At 41.3% G+C, this 25049-nt stretch overlaps 1 long non-coding RNA gene across 1 annotated transcript; it reads right to left on the bottom strand.

Moving 5' to 3' along the window:
- Positions 1 to 17280: 17280 nt before the first annotated feature.
- On the bottom strand, positions 17281 to 20163 carry LOC144761403 (uncharacterized). The gene is made up of 3 exons (XR_013595704.1): positions 19641 to 20163; positions 17801 to 18693; positions 17281 to 17740 (listed from the first exon to the last, which is right to left on the bottom strand). It is a non-coding gene; the product is annotated as an uncharacterized LOC144761403 (long non-coding RNA).
- Positions 20164 to 25049: the final 4886 nt, after the last annotated feature.

Raw genomic sequence — 25049 nt, 5'->3', positions numbered from 1 at the left:
ACAGTCCAGTCCGAACTACCAAGCCATGTCTTTCCCAGACCGGAATCAAGCATCCAAGGACCGGTTTCTGGCTATCAGCCTTCATCAGCCTGGATAGCTTGACTCCAGTGGTGTGGAGAGCCTGGGACTCACGTCTGAGCATACCCAGCACACTCGGGGTGAAAATTGCAAAAAACACAGTTGATGGAGAGAATGTAGAACAATGTCATACATTCACCCCAGTACAAGGATCTGGGCCTAAATCCATCGTTTTTTTGCAATCCACACCATCCTGGGTTAGACACTGGCTATATGCAAATCAGCTCTGACCCTGTGCCTCATGGGAACAGTCCAGTCCGAACTACCAAGCCATGTCTTTCCCAGACCAGAATCAAGCATCCAAGGACCGGTTTCTGGCTATCAGCCTTCATCAGCCTGGATAGCTTGACTCCAGTGGTGTGGAGAGCCTGGGACTCACGTCTGAGCATACCCAGCACACTCGGGGTGAAAATTGCAAAAAACACAGTTGATGGACAGAATGTAGAACAATGTCATACATTCACCCCAGTACAAGGATCTGGGCCTAAATCCATCGTTTTTTTGCACTCCACACCACCCTGGGTTAGATACTGGCTATATGCAAATCAGCTCTGACCCTGTGCCTCATGGGAACAGTCCAGTCCGAACTACCAAGCCATGTCTTTCCCAGACCGGAATCAAGCATCCAAGGACCGGTTTCTGGCTATCAGCCTTCATCAGCCTGGATAGCTTGACTCCAGTGGTGTGGAGAGCCTGGGACTAACGTCTGAGCATACCCAGCAGACTCGGGGTGAAAATTGCAAAAAAAACTGTTGATGGACAGAATGTAGAACAATGTCATACATTCACCCCAGTACAAGGATCTGGGCCTAAATCCATCGTTTTTTTGCATTCCACACCACCCTGGGTTAGACACTGGCTATATGCAAATCAGCTCTGACCCTGTGCCTAATGGGAACAGTCCAGTCCGAACTACCAAGCCATGTCTTTCCCAGACCGGAATCAAGCATCCAAGGACCGGTTTCTGGCTATCAGCCTTCATCAGCCTGGATAGCTTGACTCCAGTGGTATGGAGAGCCTGGGACTCACGTCTGAGCATACCCAGCACACTCGGGGTGAAAATTGCAAAAAAACACAGTTGATGGACAGAATGTAGAACAATGTCATACATTCACCCCAGTACAAGGATCTGGGCCTAAATCCATCGTTTTTTTGCACTCCCCACCACCCTGGGTTAGACACTGGCTATATGCAAATCACCTCTGACCCTGTGCCTCATGGGAACAGTCCAGTCCGAACTACCAAGCCATGTCTTTCCCAGACCGGAATCAAGCATCCAAGGACCGGTTTCTGGCTATCAGCCTTCATCAGCCTGGATAGCTTGACTCCAGTGGTGTGGAGAGCCTGGGACTCACGTCTGAGCATACCCAGCACACTCGGGGTGAAAATTGCAAAAAAACACAGTTGATGGACAGAATGTAGAACAATGTCATACATTCACCCCAGTACAAGGATCTGGGCCTAAATCCATCGTTTTTTTGCACTCCCCACCACCCTGGGTTAGACACTGGCTATATGCAAATCACCTCTGACCCTGTGCCTCATGGGAACAGTCCAGTCCGAACTACCAAGCCATGTCTTTCCCAGACCGGAATCAAGCATCCAAGGACCGGTTTCTGGCTATCAGCCTTCATCAGCCTGGATAGCTTGACTCCAGTGGTGTGGAGAGCCTGGGACTCACGTCTGAGCATACCCAGCACACTCGGGGTGAAAATTGCAAAAAACACAGTTGATGGACAGAATGTAGAACAATGTCATACATTCACCCCAGTACAAGGATCTGGGCCTAAATCCATCGTTTTTTTGCACTCCACACCACCCTGGGTTAGACACTGGCTATATGCAAATCAGCTCTGACCCTGTGCCTCATGGGAACAGTCCAGTCCGAACTACCAAGCCATGTCTTTCCCAGACCGGAATCAAGCATCCAAGGACCGGTTTCTGGCTATCAGCCTTCATCAGCCTGGATAGCTTGACTCCAGTGGTGTGGAGAGCCTGGGACTCACGTCTGAGCATACCCAGCACACTCGGGGTGAAAATTGCAAAAAACACAGTTGATGGACAGAATGTAGAACAATGTCATACATTCACCCCAGTACAAGGATCTGGGCCTAAATCCATCGTTTTTTTGCACTCCACACCACCCTGGGTTAGACACTGGCTGTGGAGAAGTGTGGCTCACTGGTTAGAGGAGGCAGACCTGGAAGCAGAGGTCAGCCCGGGACCAGGGTTCAATTCCCGGCTCAGCTGGGTCTTGAGTCCTAAAATGTCCATGGACTCGACAATTCTCGCTCCGGTGCCTACTCGATTCACGGGTTCACACTCTGCGACTCTGGGCAATAGCTTGCTTAATCTCCACAACGGCCCCTCGCGGTGGGATGCCTGGCTTTCACCTTGCGGATACCCTGCTGGGGTTATCTCCCAGGGGAATACCAGGACGGGTTCCCTAAGCAAGCGCTTAGAAACCGCTTGGTGATTTGCGCTATATAAATTCCTGTACATTTACATTTACATTTACATTTACATATATGCAAATCAGCTCTGACCCTGTGCCTCATGGGAACCGTCCAGTCTGAACTACCAAGCCATGTCTTTCCCAGATCGGAATCAAGCATCCAAGGACCGGTTTCTGGCTATCAGCCTTCATCAGCCTGGATAGCTTGACTGGATAGCTTGACTCCAGTGGTGTGGAGAATGCAGCTGCTTGCCTGATCCTGAAATGCAAGAAGACGTATGACATCAATGGAAGAATCAAGTGACTGCCCTGGCTACAAGTTTATATACCAATTTTCTACAAATCCTCTAATCGAGATATATATATATAAAAACAAGCTCCTATAAATCTTTTGAAAATAATCAGCAGATAATAAACCAGCAGAACCTTGGGATCAGATGATTTCCGAGTGCTAATCATCCATCCAATGGAACAGGTAGTTCTCAATTTCGGGTTTGAAACAGTTGGATGCTTTGCTTTCAGAAATCAAAAAGAAAGCCATTCATATGAAATTCAGGGGGTACTGAAAATATTTTTTGTTCTATGAAGCTATTCGGTGGTCATGCAGCCATAATTTTTAGATAGTTTGTGCAGCTAGATGAGAAGAGTAAATTTACTTTGTGGTGTGCAACATATTAGCAAATAAATGAATACGTAAATAGATAAATAGCACAGGGGAAATGGGACATCCTTACCTGATTTCACATTGTAAATTAAAATAAGACAAACTATTCCATTTGGAAAAATACAGGCTTTATAGTTGGTATACAGAGTATTTATTATCTTAACAAAAATGGGTCAAAAACCAAAACAAGATAAAGTTTGAAATATATAAAGTTGACTTATTCCTGTCAAATACCTCTTCCGCATCATGGGAAAAAGCAGTTAGGGGTTGATTAACTGAAGACAATTTCAAAATAACATTAGAAAGAAACTGCATTAGCCAAGGATAATCATTCTTCAAAATTGCTTTATTGGTCTTACTAAACAATTGAAGGGATAAATGAGGCCAATCAGGTGGCAAACTTTTTAGTAAAACATAACAATATGTATTAAAGATATGGCCTAATCGTTGTTTTACAAACAATCATCCTTCCCTCGTGTATTAGTAAGAGTAATTACCTTTGTGTAAGAAACTGGATTATTAATTGAGGTTGGCAACTGCCCACCTCAAGGAATAGTAATGCTGCTTGTCAGGGTGAACCCTCAAGGTCGCTAAACTAGCCTGAGCTCAACCCCCTCTTCGCTACGGCATAGAGCAGAAGTCTTAACATAGGGCAATGTTTAAAGAATTGTAGTACCAAAAGAGTAATAAAGTTAGAACACCAGCAATCGAAATTCCAAACTGACTTAGGAAACAGAGTAATAGCAAAACAAAATGACAACAAAATGTCACAATTCCAATATGGGGCCCCACAGAAAAGAATGTTTGAAGTCTGAGTAAAGGTAGTGTCAAAAAGCAATTTACACCAAGTGTATTGGTCACAGTGGAAGTCTGAATGTCAAAAGGTTGGAAAAAGTTTCTAAATCTCACTATAGAAACTGACTTTTTGAAACAAAAGTGGTTACATTTCTTTTAAACTGACTTTTTGAAACAAAAGTGGTTACATTTCTTTTAAATTCTAACCCAAAATGGAACTTTGTCACTTTTTCAGTTGTGGAAGAACTTTTGACTTGGACGAATCTGAATTTCAATCTGATGCTGTGCTGTGTAACTGCAGTAGCGGCCCGTAGTGAGATGCAGGGCGCGCAACAAAATTTGTTTTATTTATTTGTTTGTGTATTACCTCTGTGCGGTCATATTCTGGAGTTTACTACCCCCCACACTGCCACTCCCCCACCTCACGTCAGCGCCCGGCAGCACTCCCACCACAGGCCTCTAATGGGGTCCTGCTGTAGCTCTGGAAGATCAACAGTTTAGAAACTTTAATCTGGTGTCCAAACTACTACAGGAATACACTTCTAAGGCCCCCAGAACCTCAAGGAAAGGAACCTAGAAATTCTCAGGGTGCCAGGCAGAGGTCCGCAGCAAAGTCCAGTCCAGGTCCAATTGCTGCTGATCAGTTGGACATTTGAGGGAAAAGGTCTCTTGTTGTTATATTATGTTATTGCAGATTTCTAAAGCGCACATAAACCAACAGGTCTCTTTCTGGAGTCACCGATTAAAAAGTCCATGTTTAACTGTAAGATTTGGTAAAAAGCCAGGTCTTCAGCTTTTTACTAAATCATAAAAGGTCTGTTTCTAGTCTCAAGGATATGGGCAGAGAGTTCCAGAATTGTGCTCCCTGTTATGAGAAACGCGACCCTCCTGTCTGTTTGTGTCTGTATCTAGGGACCACCAATAGATGCATATGCATAGATTTTAGGGTGTGCTGTGGAAAGTATCTGTGAACTCTAGAGGATATATACTTGGGACCTGTGCCATGTATGGTTTTAAACAGGATACATCCTGTTTTAAACATATAGAGCTGCTCCACTGGGAGCCAGTGGAGCACCTTCAGCGGTGATCTAATGGTACATCTTCTGCCTTGTTGATAGATGATTCTGGCGGCCTGATTTTGAATCCGCTGCAGATGATATTTCTGGTTACACAGGAGGCCTAAATAAATAGCGTCTGCATAATCAATTTTTGATAAAATCAAGGCAATAATGATTTGGATGCTGGCCACACTGCTGAAAAACCTTTGGATTTCTTGGAATTTCCAGCGTTTGAAAAAGCAGGCAGAGGTGACCGAGCCGATCGGCGAACTAATGGAAAGATCCGTCTCGATCTGTATGCCTAGGCTCTTAATCGTGTTTTTGGAATAGATGCAAGGCCTAGTTCAGAAGGCCAGTGTGCAGGAGTCCAGTGCAGTAGTTTGTTGTTGGGGATAATTATTTCAGCTTTTTGGGAGTTTCGTTTTAATTGATTATTGTTCATTCAATTCCTGATGAACAGCATGATGTTCCTAAGAACCTCCTTGGAGTTTGTTGAATCATCAATGGAAAAGATCTGCTATGAGACCTGCTGCAGCAATACGTTCCATCAGAATGTCATTTTTGATAGTATAAAAGGCTGCAGACAGGTCCAAGAGAATCAAGGCCTGAGTGCAGTCCTCGTAGACCTTTCCTTTTAGATCATCCATGACGGATAGTATGATAGATTCTGTGGAGTGAGAAGGTTGAATACCTGCCTGATGGGTATCTAAGAAATTAGTTTCCTCTATGAAGGTGCTAAAATGTTTGACTACATGTGTCTCTAGTAGTTTAGCCGGGAAGGGAAGAAGGGATATAGGCCTATAGTTGTCTAGCTTCTGAGGGTCAACGCCTTGTTTTTTTAAGTGGAATAATCACAGGCTGATGGCACAATCCCTTGGGTCAAGGATATATTCAGCAGGATGAGGATTGTTGGGTCCCTGTAGCGCGCAGGAGGGAAGCCAGCTGATTTTTGGAGTCCACTTCTTAGTCCTGGGTACAAGAGAGAGCAGGTCCAGTCTTTCAGGGCTCCTCTCAACTCTCAGACAGGAGGTTCAGTCCACTTCTGATCTTCTACACATGCATTCAGTGTTCTAAGTAGGGTGGTCTTGAATGCCATAATTATAATTATGCCTGGCACCAGCTAGAGGTTTGTGGTGCCTCCTGGCTCCTCCCTGATGGGAAACATTTATTACAGCACAGACGTTTCATTACAACGCATGCTTTTACAGCGTATGCCATTACAACGCAGACCAGAACCTTCCCTGAGGTAAGCACCCACCGGTGTTAGAATAGTAAATTACATTTTAATGGTGCATGTGTTGTAATGGCTTGCATTGTAATTGCATGCGTTGTAATGGAAGTTGCGTTGTAAAAACTGCATTGTAAAAGTTGTTGTTTTGTAATAGTTTGCATTGTAACGTCATACATCCCTCCCTGGCCAATGGGGTAAAGATTCAATGGGGCAACACTGCCCACCACTTTTGCAGCAGTTCCTGTTTGCCCTCCTGCAAACAAACCCACAGTGCACCTTATTCCCAAACTCAAAGATGTGGAAACTCTTCTCCCCTTGTGCAAGCCTGTGTTACCACCCAGAGATGTGGCCAGGGTAGGGAGCAGTGGTCACTCAAAACAGTCCAGGGGTAGTTTTCCTTCCAATGGGTTTGGTGCTAGCTTGACTATCAGGACAAAGGATGGGCGTTTCCAGGTGTCACCTCACATTTACTTCAATGGCAAGCCTCATTGAAGTTTTTTAAGTTTTTAGTCTGAACCAAATGGTCTTCCTGCCACACGAAAAAAAGACTTCCCCATTCCCCAGGCCATTGCCGGTGCACTGAAAGCAACTTTAACACCTCATTGATGTGAAGATTGACAGCTGCTGGATAGCTAATGTAAATTAGCCTCAAGAAGCTGCAGGCACAGAAAATGTAACTTTATAAAGGTTTACTACATGTCCCACTTTTAAATATCATACACTCCACTATGTGGTGACTTAATTTTTAAAAGGTGAATCTTTTCTTGTTAAATAGGGTTGTTTTAGCAGATCAGACTGCAGGTTTTACACTGCAGCAGTCAGGTTCCAATGGTAGGCCTGAAGCCATGTTTTGAAGGCCCACTCTGGAGAGGGAACAATATTTGTTGCAGTCTACAGGTGACATTTAATTTCTAGGGCCTGGGTGCATTTTCTTTACCATATACTAAGAAGCTAGGTGCAGGATAAATGTGTCAATCCTGGATAAGGCAATGTAACCATGTTTAAAGGGGAGCAGAGACACATTACACCTAGTTAGCGGGTGTAAAGTGCATGGAGTCCTGAAGCCATAAAAGCAGCTAGAACAAAACATTGGAGTGACGACACACAAAAGATGGACATTTCCTACACTTGGGATGATATTAATTAAAAATGACTGAAAGTTTTAAAAATAGCTCATCTGAAATATAGGAGTAATGGAAACAAACATTTAGCAGGACAAGATTGTGTGTGTTGGTAAGGCAAAAAGATGGCATTTTAATACTCTTACAATATTATACAAATTCAAAAAGCTTTATTTGACAGTAAGTCATAAAAGCACATACAATACTAAAAACTATCACAATACACAATAAATATTACATATACAGTACAAATAGTTAAAAAGGTATTAAATTCCATTTGATTACTGTCAGATAGAAGGAATTAATGAAATTAATTTCTGATATGTTTAAAATTACTTCATAAATAAAAACAACTCTTGAATGGGAATAAGACCTTGTGACTAACTAGCAACAAGTGGCAATAAAGTGCGTGCGCGGATGGTCCAGTCCCACCTTAAAAATGTGGCTAAAGCAATAGCTATATGGGGAGAACAATCAGATCCTAATATTCTTAGAGCTTCTGTACACCTCCGAGTTCCCAGGGAGGAGCAGATGGGTGTCAACCATTTACGTCGTGGGGCTGCATATAGCGGACATACAAAAAAAAGATGGGCTTTTGTCTCCACCATGGCTAGACAGTTATGACATTTTTCATCTGAAAAGGATGCCCATTTATGAGTAAAAGCTTTAATTGGTAGGGTTCCTATTCTAAATTGAAAGTACAATTTTCGATCAAGGGGACTCTCAATTTTATCCCAGTATGCTTCACAGGACGGCCAATATTTGTGATCTAAAAAACGGCCTGTCAGATTAGTATTCATACCGGACAGGTAGGATGGCATCAGGACCATTTCCCAATATTTTTATTTCAATAGTTTTTTTGTGAGGAAAACTGCAGTACCTGGTTCATACCATAATAATTTTAAATCCAGCTTTACCAAAAGAGACCTTAGTTCTTTTAGCCAATGTATTTTGTGAAAGCGATCTACAAGAATCACATCCTTCAAACCCTGGGCATAATGTATTAGTTCGGGGGTGGTCCAGATTCGCCTCCAATACAATAGTGGGCGTAGCCTTGCCATGTCCATCACATTTTTCCTGCCTAGGTCTAGTAAAAGCGGAGCCATGGGAGTACTTTGGGGAACACCAAATAAACCACGTAGAAATTTATTTTCAGCTTTTAAAAGGTGACTCAAATTATTAAATCCCCATAACTCTGCGCCATAAAGGGCAGAGCTTATCACTTTGATATTATATATTTCCAAAGCTGGAGTAATTGGTTTAGTGAAGGAGGATTTATGTTTAGAGGATAATATACCTACAAGCTGGTGGTATTTTAAAATAGTCTTATCCATGTGGCTTTTCCAACCCATGTTGTTCTGAACCATACTACTTAAGTAGGTGAAAGCATCCACCTGCTCTAGGGGGGTGTTGGTCAAGTGGATTCTACCTTCAAAGGGTTTATGCTAATTGGAGGACATAAACTTTGTTTTTGCGGTGTTGACCTCGAGCCCACGAGAAAGACAAAATTACCCAAATGCATTGACAGCCTTCTGCAGGCCACTCGGGGTCCTGGAGACGATCAGAGTATCGTCCGCAAACATGAGGACAGGTACACAAACCCCAGCTAGCACGGAGGCATCAGTAGGGGATCTACAAAGATGGTCCACTATCCCATTGATGTATAAAGAAAACAGGGTGGGTGCTAGAACACATCCCTGTCGAACACCACGTTCGACAGGAAATTAATCGGTAACCTCACCCTGTGCCCCCCATCTGATCATGGCAAAATGGTTCTCATGAAAGCGGACGAGGAGTGTCAGTAACTCAGATGCCACCCCCAATTCCCCGAGGACTCTCCAGAGTTTACAACGAGGGACCAAATCGAAAGCCGATTTCAGGTCAACAAATACCGCGTAAAGTGTCCTTTTAGTCAAAACCACGTTCCTCCAATAGATAGTGATGAAGCGAAAGACTTGATCTATAGAACTGGTGCAAGGGCGAGAGCCAACTTGGAATGGGGATAATATATTAGATTCCTCTACCCACGACTGGACTTTGTTTTGGACTAATCGGCCCATTACCTTTTGTGCTGAATCTTTAAGGCTAATAGGCCTATAGTTACTGGGGAGGGATTTATCTCCCTTTTTAAAAACAGGAATTATTTCTGCTCCCTTCCATGAGGGAGGAATGGATGCTCCCTTGGCCACTGAATTAGCTAATAGTACAAAGTACTGGCACCAGGTCGGCCTATCACATAGGAAAACATCGGCAGGGATACCATCCATGCCTGGGGATCTGCCACTTGTCACACAGTCTAGTGCTAAGCTAACATCTTTAATGGAAAACACCTGGCTTTGGTAAAAGATATAGGGCGGTAGAGAGTGATCTTCCTCTATCGGACTGCAGGCATACTGGGGCTTAAAAAATTCTAGCCACTGGAACTGAGCATCATTGTTCTGATGAGGCTCTGCACGTCCTCCCCTATCCCATTTGATAATATTCCAAAATTGCTTGGAATTTTTGGCTTCACAGGCACATTTGAAGTCCCGCCACCTATCTTAATCCCATTCCCTTGTTGCCACCCTCTGAGTAGGCCTATAGGAATCCCTTGCCTCTCTTACTCTAGCAAGGTTCTTAGATCTTAATTCTACACTCAGTTTATGGCGGGCTAACCTACAGGCCTCGTTATACCACCTAGCCACATTGGTTATTACACCCTGATTACCCGTTTTTAACTCTTTTGAAAAGAAGATTTTTAAACTAGAGAAGAGTCGGGTGTGGGCCTCTAACATAATTTGGGGAAAATCCGAAACATTGGTTTGAGTATTTAAATTGGTCAGTTGGCTCACAACCTCTGCTTTGAGTGTAGCCAATTGGGCTGGATTTTCAATAAATGTATTCCATTTGACAGGGCGCATATTGTTAGAAGCGACAATGTCAAGTGTTGATACACCTCCCCTCAGTGGCTCCTCTCTATCCCCCTTTTGGGTTAGGAATGTAGAATAAAGAGGGTAATGGTTACTTTCCAGTCGGGGCTTAACAACCATATCCACTAGACTATACCATAGTCTTATATCAACCAGCAAGTAGTCTATACAGCTACTATTACGTCCATTATCAAATGTATTTGCTCCCAGCTGGTCAGAAGGGGTTCGCCCATTTGCAGCTCTAAGGCCTCTTTCTAGACACATAGCTTTTAACTGAATTGCAGCTGCTGACCATCTTTTTACAACTGGTACATCAAGTTTGGGAATACCCCATCTGGAATCCTGATCTACAGATAACTCCTGGTCTTCTTTGCCAAGTGGTCCAAAAGTGGTGTTAAAATCCCCTGCCACAATAGGGACAATTTGGTCTGGTAGAGCATCTAGCTGTGAGTCAAGAGAGGATATTATCTCAGAGCTATGCCCCCCCAATTAACCCCCTAGCATAAACGTTAAAAATGGCCACCCAGCGATCATGGCTCCATCCAAGCTTAACCATCAAGATATCGTTAACTGGGGACCAAATATGCTGGACTTTGCAACGTAAACTCTGGCGAACCCAAACCACCAGACCACCTGAAGGACGGCCTTTAGGTTTTTTACTGCAGGGATATAAAAATTAAGAAATCCCACACGAAAAACAGGGGCCACTGACCAAGACTCCCGGAAAAGGCATATGTCATACTGGCCTATAAATCTACACCAATCCGGAGACAATAGTTTGTTGCCAATGCCTGCAATGTTACATGATACCAAGGACATGTTTTCAGTGATTTTAAAGGGTGCCCTAACATTTAAAGGCCTCTCTATGCTTACTGAAATGTGAGGCTCTCTCTCTGATATCGGCTGGGCAGTGGTAAGTTTAGTGGTTGGAATAATAACCGGGAATAAATTCTTAGTAAAGACTCCTTGCTCTATGGTGGGGTTGGGATGTGCCAATAAGGGAATGTTGGATTCCTGGGTGGCCCTGTCGTTGACCAGTAAGCTAGTCAAAGGGGGGTCAGACAGCGTAGTAGCTAGGTAGCTAGCCACATTACTTTGCACTTGGAGCTCGCAAGCTCGAGTGTTATATGAAGTGTTTACCAGTGGGTTATTATGTCAGCCTGTAGTCAGTCGCATTCTTCCATGTCAGTCAAGGCTCCAAAAAGATTCTTCAAACCAAGGCCATCAAACAAAGTTGGAATCTCCCTCCCATATGGCAAGCATGCGAACGAACGATTTGGCCTAAAAACCATGCTTCTCCTTGAGGAACATGTCCTACCATAGAAGAATTCGAGAGTTAATGGTATTATTACCGAGCCCCTTTGTTGAGGAGGGAGTAAATTTGCCAACATGTTAGATAACACTTCAGGGCTGGAAAAATGTATGGCTATACAATCTCCCACAAATCTTTTCTTGTGGTATCCCACCCATGGCACCCTTCTGGCCATAATGATTTCCCTGGCTAGTTGCTGACCACCCCTTTCGGATATCTTCATGTTATTGATCAACCAATTCAGTGCTTTATCAATTCAAGTGGCTGATGATTCCGCTTGGCCTGGTCCCGAATGGGGAGCATTAGCCAGGACAAGAACTAATGGTATGGCCTCTGATAGGAACTGAAAGTACTCTTTCTCTTGCTGGGGTTTTTGTATGTTTAAGGAGGGAACAGGGTGAGTGGAAGAAGGGTCGCCTTTCTCTAAGTTAGTATGCATGTTATTGGAGTTTGGGATAACGCTATTTGGAGCTATATCCTGGATGGGTAAACTATCCAAAACAGAGGGAAGATGAGCTACACCCTTAGGTAGAGGCACCTGCAAAACCTGGCCCTTCGGCATGGCTGTCTATACGGGATTCTCCTGGGGTGCTGGGGCTAAATTTATGGGATAATTGATCGAGGGAACCGAGCACTAATTTGCTTGAGAACTATAACCCTTTCCTCAATAGAAGTTATTCTACTCAAAATGGGAGCCAAAATTCATTCTAGTTTCTCTTTGAATGTTACCCAAAGCGAATTAGATATGTCCTCCAAAGATAACTGGTTATTGAGGACAGTTTGTTTAATCAATTTGGGCTTTGATTTCAGGTGCCTTACCACCTTCTGCTGTTTAGCTTTAATAGGGGGTGCCAAACCACCAGCTCTAGTACATCTCCTCGTAATCGGAGCAGGCGGCGGAGAATCACAAAATGAGGCAACTTCAGTAAGGCCTAGTGAGGAAGCATTTTGGGGCTGATCATAGCAGCTTATGGACGGGCGAGGCGTCAGTTCCAAATCTATCAAATCCCATGGTACCCCTGAGTTAGAATTAATGGCTGGGAGACAGGGACTTCTGGAATATCATGTACAATGGCAGTGATAGTATGACCTGGGTCCATGGAAAGACGCCTTTCAGTTCTTTCAATCTCCTCAGTAAGAATGCTGGTTACTTTCACTAAACAAGAGTCTAGGGTAGCCCCTCCCCATCCATTAGGTTTAGATCTGTTGGTTTTCTTCTTTCCCATTGTTGGTAAGCAAGTAGGATGACACAGTACCTTTCCTCAGGGCAGATGTCAGAGGAGGGGCCCAGCCCGGCCTCCTCCGGCCACTGACGGCCTAAGACGGTCCCGCCCTTGTCCCGGTCTTCTCCCGGCACCTCCCGCACAGGTCCCACGACGCGAAAGGAGTGACTCTGTTTGAGCGCCTCCGGGCGTGAAAGTGGGCGGAAGTGGGCGTCGTCAGCACTGCTGGGAGACCTGGGGGCTGTAGTCTCCCTCCTCGGCGGCCGCGGTAGTTCTGGCAGCGGCAGCGAGGGAGACCAACAGCACTGGTGGGATGACAGGTCAGGTAGGTCAGGTCAGTGCCCGTTATGTTTCGTAGCCCCAAAGAACAGCTTGCCAGGCCCCCACTCCACCAAAGGAGCGACTCTGCTTTGAGCGCCTCCAGGTGCGAAAGTGGGCGGAAGGGGGCGTCGTCAGCACTGCTGGGAGACCTCGGGGCTGTAGTCTTCCTCCTCGGCAGCCGCGGTAGTTCTGGAGCGGCAGCGAGGGAGACCAACAGCACTGGTGGGATGACAGGTCAGGTAGGTCAGGTCAGTGCCCGTTATGTTTCGTAGCCCCAAAGAACAGCTTGCTAGGCCCCCAAGATTATACTGATTTCCAATTTCTCACAGATCAAATATGTTCACAATAATTATCAAGCTCTTGTTGTGAACCAACATCATATTTGACATTCAAGTAATATTAATATTGTTTACACATTTTAGAAATGTCCTTGCCTGAAACTAAGATATGATTATTCTATGTTGTTAATGACAATCACTGTACATGTATTATTAACTTTCAAATAGTTTGACAATAGTTTGCCTTCACTATCTTGACTACTGGAATATTTGGTCTTCACTTTGAGGAAAATCTTATTGCATCCGATGCACCAAGCTTCTTAATTCAGTTTTTCGTTGATCAAATCAGATACTATGTGTAAAACAGATACACTAAAGTGTTAATTTGCTTTCAAGTCTTTCCCTCAGTGCAATACCAAACAGCAACAACTTTAAAACAGTTTTATAGCTTTACATTTATCCCAAGTGTTTGATATGGAAGTATCTCAGGATTATTTAGGAGAAAAAATCCTTTAAAAAGTCAATCAATTTGATTATAAAATTAGCATCACACAAGCAGTAATAATTGAACCGCTATCTACCAGAGGGGCTTCCCAGTACAATTATGATCTGCAGTGATTATCAGGCGTGATAACAGACCAAATACCTAAATTTATCAAATTAGCTCTATTGGATATATTGGACAGGGGAAAGAGTAAAATGTACGTAATTGTGAATGTGGGTCTCAGATTCATGAAGAATAAAAAAGGCTCTGAATGAATAACACTGTGGTGCTGATTTTGATGTGTGTGTAAATGTGGAGGAAGATCCATTTTCGGGGGCTGAAGTATTTCCTTCAGAATTGGTACATCCTTCCATGGTTACCACTGCTGTTAGTTTTTACCCCAAATGAGTTGTTGTGCAGCTCATTTTGATCCCACTTACCTCCAGTTTTTTAGTGCTATTTTTGGAGCTATTTTCCTCCTGGGAGAAGCTGGAGGTAGCAACTTCATTTTACTTCACTGACATAGACTGTGGTCATGTCATCTCGGGAAACTGGTTATATCTTTGTCTTTTGTGTATTTTATCATAGAATACTTATCGAAATGGCAGCAATAGGAGCAGCTGTGTGGAACAACGTTTCACATCTTCTGCCTAGACAAGTGCCTGTTCAGTCTGCTGTTGGCCCTCAGCAGGATGTGGCATACCATGGTGCACTACAACTAGAAGACGGAACAAGCAGCGCATCTACAGATGTAGAGTTGATCTTTTTGCAAATGTCAGATGAATATATTTTAAAGAATTACTGACTTTATTCACACACAATATTATTCATACTTGACCTTATAAAGTGTGAATTAGAGCCCAATATTAATATTACAACAGCTGTCCCACCACTAGTTAAATTGCTGTCAGTGTTGCACTACTGTGCAACTGGTTCCTTATGAGGAACTGTTGACTGACTTCTGGACTCTCTCAGTCTACCTTCAGTAAAATATTGCAACAAATACTCAGTGCTCTATTGAAACTTATTTGTCATCTTCCCTAAAACTGCATGCGTGCTAACCAAAGTGAAGAGTGCATTCTATGGCATTGCTGGGTTTTCAAATGTTGTTGGAGCCATTGATTGTACACACATTTGCATTGTTCTATCCCATGCTTGAGAGCAGATGTTTGGGAATTGAAAGCTGAACTACCCCATCAATGTACAGATGACTTGCACTGCTGACCTCATCATCACACACTGCAATGTAAAGTTCCCAGGATCTTCACATAAATCCTTTTTCCTACTCAGTAGCTGTATTCCTGAGGTTATGAATTCTCTTCAAAATGAAAGGAATTGTAATATGGTGAGTGGGTTTAGTTTATGGATATTTCTTTTTGTCATTCACATTTTCGAATTGCCATTAGTTTATCATTAACATGCAGTCATAGAAATGAGAAGTAAGGCACATAATTTTCAAATCACTTGTTTATTACGTGTGTAAAATAGTTCAATAAAAGCTGCCATTTTCTTCAATCTAAGGAAAAATGTAATTTCTATTTGATAATCCATATAAGAAGGCCATAACAGAGAGACCATAGTGCTTGTCTGATAGAGTACCAAAGAGAGTGCTGTATTAACAATCTGATTGGCTTCCTTATTGAACAGTGAGAATAGGCTGTTTCTGAATGGCTGTTGACAGACAATCAGCGGTTTCTTTACAAGCCCGTTGCGCTGCTGTTGTGTTTCTTTTTTCAATGCACTGATGGTGCAATAAGCTTGCCCATATTTACACGACAATGAAAAGTCACCCTGCGTGACCTTTTATGGCCTTGTAAATAAGGGCCCCTTTCTCACATTATTCTGCATAAAAGGGGCCTTCCATGGGTGTTGCTGTGAAACTTGGCGCGTTCCCAGATTTACAACATATTCTAAACCTGAGAATGCGTCGGAATCCTGCACATCCCAAGGGGAGGCATAGGAGTGGTGCAATGAGGAAGAAATACTCTTATTTCTCCTAATTGTTTCCTCTTTCTGTGCGTGGGGCAGAATACACACAAAGAAAGAGGAAAAAGCAATTAATTATGTGTGCAAGAAGGTGTATCCTTCCTGCATAAAAACAGTCCTCCCTGCAACGCAAGCTCCCCTGCAAAATGACGCATGGGTGTCTGCGCTGGCGCACAGCTGCTGTTTGTGCACCGGCGTTGGGGAGGACAGGAATGCACTGTATTTTGTAGGTATGGCCCATTCCTGCCCTTTTATTTTGACACATGCAGTACAGCAGGAAGGCTTGCTGCACCGCAGTCTGTCAAAATATCGTGAATGAGGCCCTCAGATATACCAAATAGTCTGGGATTCTGGTGTGGGCTGGTAGTTTCACAGTTGTCTACGAACCGCTGAGGGATAATATCTGCTGTTTGCAGGCAACATTTCCAGCCCATGCTAGGTGGTAGAAGATCCCACCCAAAAAGCAGGTTTGCCTTTGTATTCACTTCATTTAACTATGGATTGGTTGTACAATGTGCCGAGCCCTATATTTTTACCAACTGTTAATAGCTATTGCCAGATTTATGGATTCAGCCACAGTCATGGCATTAGATCAAGGCCAGGCTATTGTGTTCTCTAAGTCAGAGAGTTTTCACAGAAAACGTCTTCAGCCAACTTGCCAGGAATAAACTGTGTTTATACGATTAGATCAATGATTACCTTTTTTGTAACACGTCCTTCGATATGTTTTGTTTTCTACAGGTGACAGTGTATATCCATTGAAGGAGTGGTTGAGGACCTCAATTTTATATGCACGCAATGCAACAGAATCCAGGTACAATGCCTCCCACATACAAACCAGGAACACAATAGAGAGAGCATTTGGCTTATTAAGGAGTAGATGTTGCTGTCTTCAGGGATCAGGAGGTGATCTTCTCTATTCATCAGAGAAAGTGTCCTGCATCATTGTGTTGTACTGCATGTTGCATAAAATAGCAGCAGGCATAACATTCCTCACCTCCGAGGACCGTGACATAAACATGGAAGATATAGGTGTGCATAATCACAAAATGGTTGATGAAGGAAGTGAAGCTGCTCAAGTCAGTTAAGAAATAGTTCAGAAGTTTTTAATATAAGTGGTTCAAATATCACATGAGTCAAAGTGTTGCTTGGCCAGCAGGTGATGTTCTATTTCTTGGCCTTCACCAATCCTTTGCTTGTATGTGCACAAACCAGTTGTTTATCTACTTGCATTTATGGTATAGGCACAATAACAAATTCCATTCCTGTGTTGGTCAATGGAAGGTGGTCATTTTATATTTCTTAATCAGTGCACGCAAATAAGAGCAAAATAAAGACTTAAAAGAAGTTATCAAGTATCGCTTTTATTATTTATCAAAAGTGATAATCCAACATATTCAATCAAATCAAATTCAGCAACAAGTGGCCTGTTACACAATGTGCAATTAATAGGTAGCTGCACTGTGCAGTAACAACGTAGCATTCGAAACCTGGGACTAATGTTAGCGGCAACAAACCTGCAACTTGCTAAGTAAACAACTATAAGGACATACATTGAATTGTACATGAGAGACAACTTAGACTCTCTACAACATTCATGCTACCTTCAAGTGGCCCCAGTAACATTTAGCAGGAGGCATGTATTGCAATACACAAAACAGTCATCATGTTACTTTTAAAACTTTGATTTCCATGGAGCAGGTGTAACACATCCACACTGATTACGTAGCACTTGTGAAGTTGGTAGGAGCACATTAAAAATGGAAGCAGTGTTATTCCCATATTGCACAGGAGGGAATCTTTCAGCAAATGCAGAAGAACAGACCTTACTAGTCGACAAAATTACTAACTTTTGTCGACTACTAAGGTCTGTTCATCTTCAGACACTTTCACTGTTGTGCAAGTATGTCTTTATGGCTTCCAAACATTTGGTGTTACCGTCAATGCAGTATTTCTAATTGGCTTGTATTGTAATTAACTGTTTCTTGATGTTTAGGTTCCCGTCTACATATTTTGTCACTGACTTTGTCAAATGATCAATACTTTTACCTATTTGCATCAACTCGTGCAATGTGGACAAGCTGTCCACATAAGAGGTCATGTGGTCTTTTTTCATTGCAAGTCTATGTCTATGTATTAAAATATTAATTGACTCCATCAATAGACACTGTTTGTCAGTATTTTGCATTAATTTGTTTTGACTCTCAAAAATATTGACCCCATTAATTTCATTGTCCATTTGACCCTCCATACTCTTTTTGATCCTCTCATTCATTACAAACAGTTGACTCTTCCTACCTATTATGCCCATTTCGTCAGTATCACCCATTACATCTGTCAGATTTCCCTGACCCTCTCTACCCTTTGCACTACTTAGATCCCTAAATCGCCTTACATCCCTTTCATCTTTATGACTTACATCACTAATTTCACCCACTACACCTTGTAGATTGTGTGCAGTTTGAACAAGGTTTTTAGTTTCAAGATTATCAACATTCCTTACAGGGTATGTTTCTTGCACGATCTCCAGTTCACCATTATCACCACACTCTGGTAGGATTATTTAATTCTAAAAGTCTATAACATCCTATACATTTCCCAGACATGTGGTACTTGACATAATATTTCCCTCTCTGTCTCTACTTCCAACATCATAACTTCATTTTCAGGTAAAAAAAATTCAGATTCACTGCTCTGTTGAGGACCAGCTTCCATTTATGCTCGTGCAGGCCTGACTTCCTGCCCGATGCCTATCTGGTCTCTGGGATGGTGCACAGGCTGCAAAAAATATGTAGAAGTCAGTTAACAAGAAAGTTCATAAAATGAAAGCTTTTGAAGAGTGTTTAAATGTATGTAGGTATGTGTGAAATGTGTGAAATGTGTTTTGGAATAATTATGAGAAATGTCTGAAAAATATAGAAATGCATAGTTACATGAAATGGAAGACCGACATTTGGCGCGTTATTATAGTCAGATTAACTAGAACTATGCAGCAGGAGGGGGCCAAATTATGCGGAAGGGTTAAGTAAATTATGCGGCCAGAATAGGCAAATTATGTGTGCATAATGGGGCACATTTTGTAATAGTATTGCCTCATTATTTGGTCATTTTTAAACTTTTTAACACTCTCTGGGGATTGGTTGCACCTCTTTAATACAAGTTTAGCACCCAAATATAGCCTTGGGCAACAAAAAGGTGACCAGTCCTGCTTTGCAAAGGGGCTTCCATTGTGCAGTAACACGTTGTCGCATTTTTAGTAACTTTTGAACCGTTTGAGGTAGAAACACATTTTTTTGTTCAAATCTGCAGATTATTTTGCAGATGGTTAATTATGTGGCAAATGCGGCAAATCTACAATTATTCAAACATCACTGCTGCTGCACACTCACATAAATTCAGTGGCCTTGGTTAAAGCACAAATTGCTTGCTTGCATCCATTCTTGATGAGAGGACGCATTGCTAGCTAAATACGTGGTGCAAAAATCAGAAGGACAGCAAACAGCAGTCAGTAGAGTTCTGTTCTGGTCATTTACAATGTTCTCTGCTACATATTTGCTGTGTATGATGCTTAATTATCCGACATAAGATTATACATTAGTTTTCGGAATGTTGTTTACCAAGAGTAATGTAAAAATTACCTAGATTATGTGAGATTACGCTCATGTAATGGACATTTCATTAAGGCCTAAAGAGATTTTACCAAAAGAAGAAGGGAAAAAGCTTACCTGGCTGTTCAGTTTTTGTACATTCCAGGGTGGTATGAATTCCATCTAGTCCTTCCAAACCAGCAGGATCCATAATCTCCAGCACTTTCAATTCAATATTACTAAGGTTAAGCTCTAAGGGACACCCGTCACCTGTCCCTTTAGCGTGCTGCTTTGCCTTGCTATAATCTTCACACACTTTCTTTTGCAGGTCATACCACCTCTTTTTAATATCAGTTACAAGGCCTTTTGGTAGTGGAGATGGCATTTATTTTTTCAGGATACTGTCCCAGATACCGTTTTTAATATGCAGAGCTGTACGATTGGACTGTGCACCCAATAAAACATCATAGTTTCCAAGACAGAGTCAACAAGCAGTTCCAAAGATTGTTGGGAAATTTTTGCCTTCCTGTTTCTACATAGATTTGCATTGGCCATGTTTGAAAGTAGATTACTTTCAGCCGAGTAGCCTGTATTCTGATAACTGATCTGCCAAACAATCCTCTGAACAGAAAAATGTTTTTGTTATGTTCCTGAACATGGCTTTTCCAGCAGCAGCTGAATTAAAAATGATTTATTGACAGCAAAGTTCACAGGCCAGATTATCTGCTTGCATACACAAATTTGTGACATGCTTTGCTTTTAACTCCACAAATCCGACTCCAACACATTTCCAAGTATTTCTAATGGTTGCTATCAAAAGAGAAATGGAGATAATTAATTGCAGTTCTCTTTGAACAAAATCAGCACCTGCATGTGTTTTGACAGGAGAACATTTACATTTAGATTTTATGTCAAGTATGGTTCACAAATATGTTTCTAGAATTCCACTGCCAATTAAGATAGCATTATTACAAAGGGTTATTTTCAATTTTACTACGGAGGGGTGGGCAAATAATTACGTTCCTCCAGCGGAGTTCACGGTGTTTTGCCCACTCCGCGTTCCGCTTGAAACACAGAGTTCCTTCAAAACTCTGCCAACCACCGTTGGCAGAGTTTTTTCTTGCTCACAGCTCGCCAACATTAGGATGGCAAGTGCAAGTGACAATTTGTGACCCCTCATCATGATTTCAGGCACTGTGGTGAGATTTCTCAACGCTGGCAGTCGCGGCTGATCTTGACCGTTCACGTTGAGAATGCTGCCACTTACGTAGAAAATCTACTTGATCAGCACAAAGAAGTAACACCTTCTGGCACACTGCATGGCACTATTCACACTGATCTTCTAGCGTTCAATAAGCTCCCAGTGCTAAAAGTCAGAGCATGCAGTGAGATGTGCCGAATTCAGCCCTCTCACAGAACGCCACAGAATCTCACAGAGTTTTTAGGTAACTCTGTGAAATTCTGCAGAATGAAAGTCTGTGAGTCCCATCCACCCCTACATTTAACATTATTCCAAAATCTTGGATTATTCTCTCCTAGTCCAGGGCCGGCTCTAGGCTCACGGAGGCCCTGAGCAGGGAGTGTAGGTAGAGGACCCGAGGCCGCCAAATCCCTGCCAGGGGCCGCCACGCAAATATGTATCTAAGGATATATATTGGCGTGGCGGCCCCTGAGGTGCACAGCTTGCACATGCCTTAGGCCGGCCCTGCCTAGTCCATAGATATTTAGAATAATTATCTGCATTTAGGACATAAGACATTCTAAATAAAATCCATATGCCCTCATTATCATGCTCCTGAGAAATAAAGCTTAACATTTTTTGAATTATACACTAAGGGCCCAATTATGAATTGTGCAGTCTTCCTGTGGGACTGCCACCACTGCTGTCCCAAGAAGACTGCCAAGCCTGTGGTGAACCTGTCCACCAGATTCCGAGTTGAATCCAGGGTGGGTGGGCCTTGCGGTGGCGGTGTCACAGCCATAGGAAAGCCTAAACAACATACTGTCGCCATGACAGCTTCTACAGAACGTTTGTGCATGGTGTTTTGCATGCCACAGAGTACAAGCATGACCTTGCACTTTTGGGGGCCTTGTTGGGTGCCATGCCTTTCCGCCAAGCATTTCATGGGGATGCCCCTGCAATGAAATACTTGGTGGAAAGGCAGGTCAGAATCTGCTTGGAGGCGCCAGCATCGGCACAGCCACGATTTCTACCTGTGTTCCACAATGCCCCCGCCGTGGGGATGCAGAGTAGGAATATTGACAGAGAAATATTGAGAGACATAAATATCGCCAACAAAATATTGTGGAGAAGAAATAGCGACAACAAAAACTATTGTTGACAAGAATATCGACTGACAGGTAAGTATTATCGATTACAAAAATATCGACGTCTTAAATATCGTTTTCAAAATTATAATTATTAATGTATTTTATGTTTAATTTTGTGTTTTTAGTTCGATAACGGGTTGTGGGTTTATAGGGCAATAGGGTGGGAAGTAATTTAATGATATATATTTAAATCATTATTTATAGTAGTTAATAAAAAAAATTACATTGAAATTTGCGTTTTTAGTTCTGTAGCGGGTGGTAGGTTTATAGGAGAATAGGGTGGGAAGTAATTTAAATATATAAAATTAATTGAATAATTATTTAGTATAATTGTGAATTTCTAGAGTTAAATGTGTTAATTAAATAATGAATAATTGTTTGATAATTAGATGCTAATTAATTTCAATTAATCAATTCATAATTAATTATGTTAATTGTTAAATTAATTTTAGGTGTGTGTTGTGGTGTTTATATGTGTAAATGGTGTGAAGGGTGGTAAGTAATTAATTTTGTTATTGAACAATTATTAAATATTTTAAAATTATTTTCCATTAATTAAATAGTAATTGATAATCGCAATTGTGTAAATAATTTTAGGTGTTTGTTGTGGATATTATAGTATTAATTAATGCGTAATTAATTATTTTTGAGTATCTTTGTAAATAATATTATATATAAATTTATATAATAATTATCTTAATATTAGAAATAAAATTTATTAAAAGTGTGATGTTTTTGTTTTTTATTGTTGTGGGATTCAGCACTTTCCCTACTGTTGCACTCACTGGAGTGGGAATAGTAATTTTTACCCCTTCGCTATCCAGCACTTTCCCTACTGTTTCACCCATTGGATTGGGAATAGTAATTTTTACCCCTCCGCTATCCAACGCTTTCCCTACTGTTGCACTCACTGGAGTGGGAATAGTAATTTTTACCCCTTTGTTATCCAGCGCTTTCCCTACTGTTGCACTTACTGGAGTGGGAAAAGTCATTTTTACCCCTCCGCTATCCAACGCTTTTTCTACTGTTGTATTCACTGGAGTGGTAATAGCAATTTTTACCCCTCCGCTATCCTGCGCTTTACCTACTGTTGCACTCACTGTAGTGGGATAGTATTTTTTACCCCTCCACTATTCAACGCTTTCCCTACTGTTGCACTCACTGGAGTGGAAATAGTAATTTTTACCCCTCCACTATCCAACGCTTTCTCTACTGTTGCACTCAACTGGAGTGGGAATAGTACTTTTTACCCCTCCGCTATCCAGCGCTTTCCCTACTGTTTCACTTACTGGAGTGGGAATAGTTATTTTTACTACCTCGCTTTCGAACATTTTCACTACTATTTTGTTTATTTTGTTATTAAATGTATGTTTCTTTTTTTTAATGGTTTAATGTGTTAATTAAATATAGAATATTTCATTTTAATTTAAATTATGTATATATGCGTATATTTTATTTTTCTATAATTTAAAAAGGTCATAAATTAAATACAGATAATATTTAATACCATGTATTTAAGTAAATATATGTATATGCACACTTTTTTGTGTTTATATTTATTAAATTAAGTTTATTTGTTATAATTAGTTAAAATATATATTCAATTAATGATTTTTTATTATCGTTGTTAATAATACTATATTTACATTTATATAATAATTATGCTAATATTAGAAATTTAATTTAATTAAAAAGTTAATATTTTTGTTTTTTATTGTTGTGAGATCCAGCACTTTCCCTACTGTTGCACTCACCGGAGTGGGAATAGTAATTTTTACCCCTCCGCTATCCAGCACTTTTCCTACTGTTTCACTCACTGGAGTGGGAATTGTAATGTTTACCCCTCCACTATCCAACGCTTTCCCTACTGTTGCACTCACTGTAGTGGGAATAGTCATTTTTACCCCTCCACTATCCAACGCTTTCCCTACTGTTGCACTCACTGGAGTGGAAATAGTAATTTTTACCCCTCCGCTATCCAGCGCTTTACCTACTGTTGCACTCACTGGAGTGGAAATAGTAATTTATACCCCTCTGCTATCCACCGCTTTCCCTACTGTTGCATTGACTGGAGTGGGAATAGTAATTTTTACCCCTTGGCTATCCAGTGCTTTCCCTACTATGGCACTTACTGGAGTGGGAATAGTCATTTTTACCCTCTCGTTATCCAACGTTTTCACTACTATTAATTATATATGCGTATATTTTATTTTTATATAATTTAAAAAGCTTATAAATTAAATACAGATAATAGTTAATAACATGTATTTAAGTAAATATATGTATATGAACACTTGTTTGTGTGTATATTTATTAAATTAAGTTTATTTGTTATAATTAATTCAAATATATATTACATTGAAATAATTTTAGATCCCGTTGTGGGATCCTTCATTCTCGTGGAGGTGGTTGTCTTGTGGTGGTCCTACCGCCACCATCATAGTACAGCGGCCAAACCAACGGGGTGGTGGAGGTTGGACACCCACCATAAGTACGGCGGTCCCGGGCCTACCACGCGCGTAATACGGTCCTACATCACAGACTTACAGGAGAGACAACATCATCACCTAACCATTGTTGTTTTTAATTTCAAAGAATCCCTCCAATTAAAATGAGATTGTTGTTGTAGGATTAAGGAAGTATTATGTTTCTATAAATGGATCAAAACCTTCTGCTTTTAGAAAGGGATTTCCCAAAACACCTTATGCTCCAAGTTACTTTGTTAAACATAATGAAAATATATATAAATACCAGAACACTACCAAAGAGCAAAATTAGCAAAGGGAGGGTGTAGAGTGTATTAACAACAAAAAAGGCAGTGTAAAAATAACAAGGTACTTAGTAAATACAAGAAGACTAGTCAATCAGCTTTAGTATAATTTAATATAATGAAAGACTAAGTAAATGTCCTTTAAGAAACAAACCAAAATGAAAAACAAAGGAGGAAAGAAAGCATAAGTAGAATAAAAATAAATTATAAAAAATGCAACTTTAGAGAAAGAATTACAAATTGAATATACATGCAAAATACAAACACGTGAATATATCGACAATATGAATGAAATAAATTCACAACAATAACATTAATGACTATAATACACTGCTCTATAACAAATAACTCAAATGAACTAGTGTTAGTTTAAAAAATAATCTGTCCATCAGCTGTATGTTCACTGATGTGATTTTTGGCCCTGGCAGGTACCACAAACGAGTTAT

This window comes from Lissotriton helveticus, chromosome 6 (genome assembly GCF_964261635.1).
Source record: "Lissotriton helveticus chromosome 6, aLisHel1.1, whole genome shotgun sequence".
NCBI classification, from domain to species: domain Eukaryota; kingdom Metazoa; phylum Chordata; class Amphibia; order Caudata; family Salamandridae; genus Lissotriton; species Lissotriton helveticus.
Note: the sequence above shows the minus strand (reverse complement) of the source record. Positions and strands in the feature narration are given on the sequence as shown.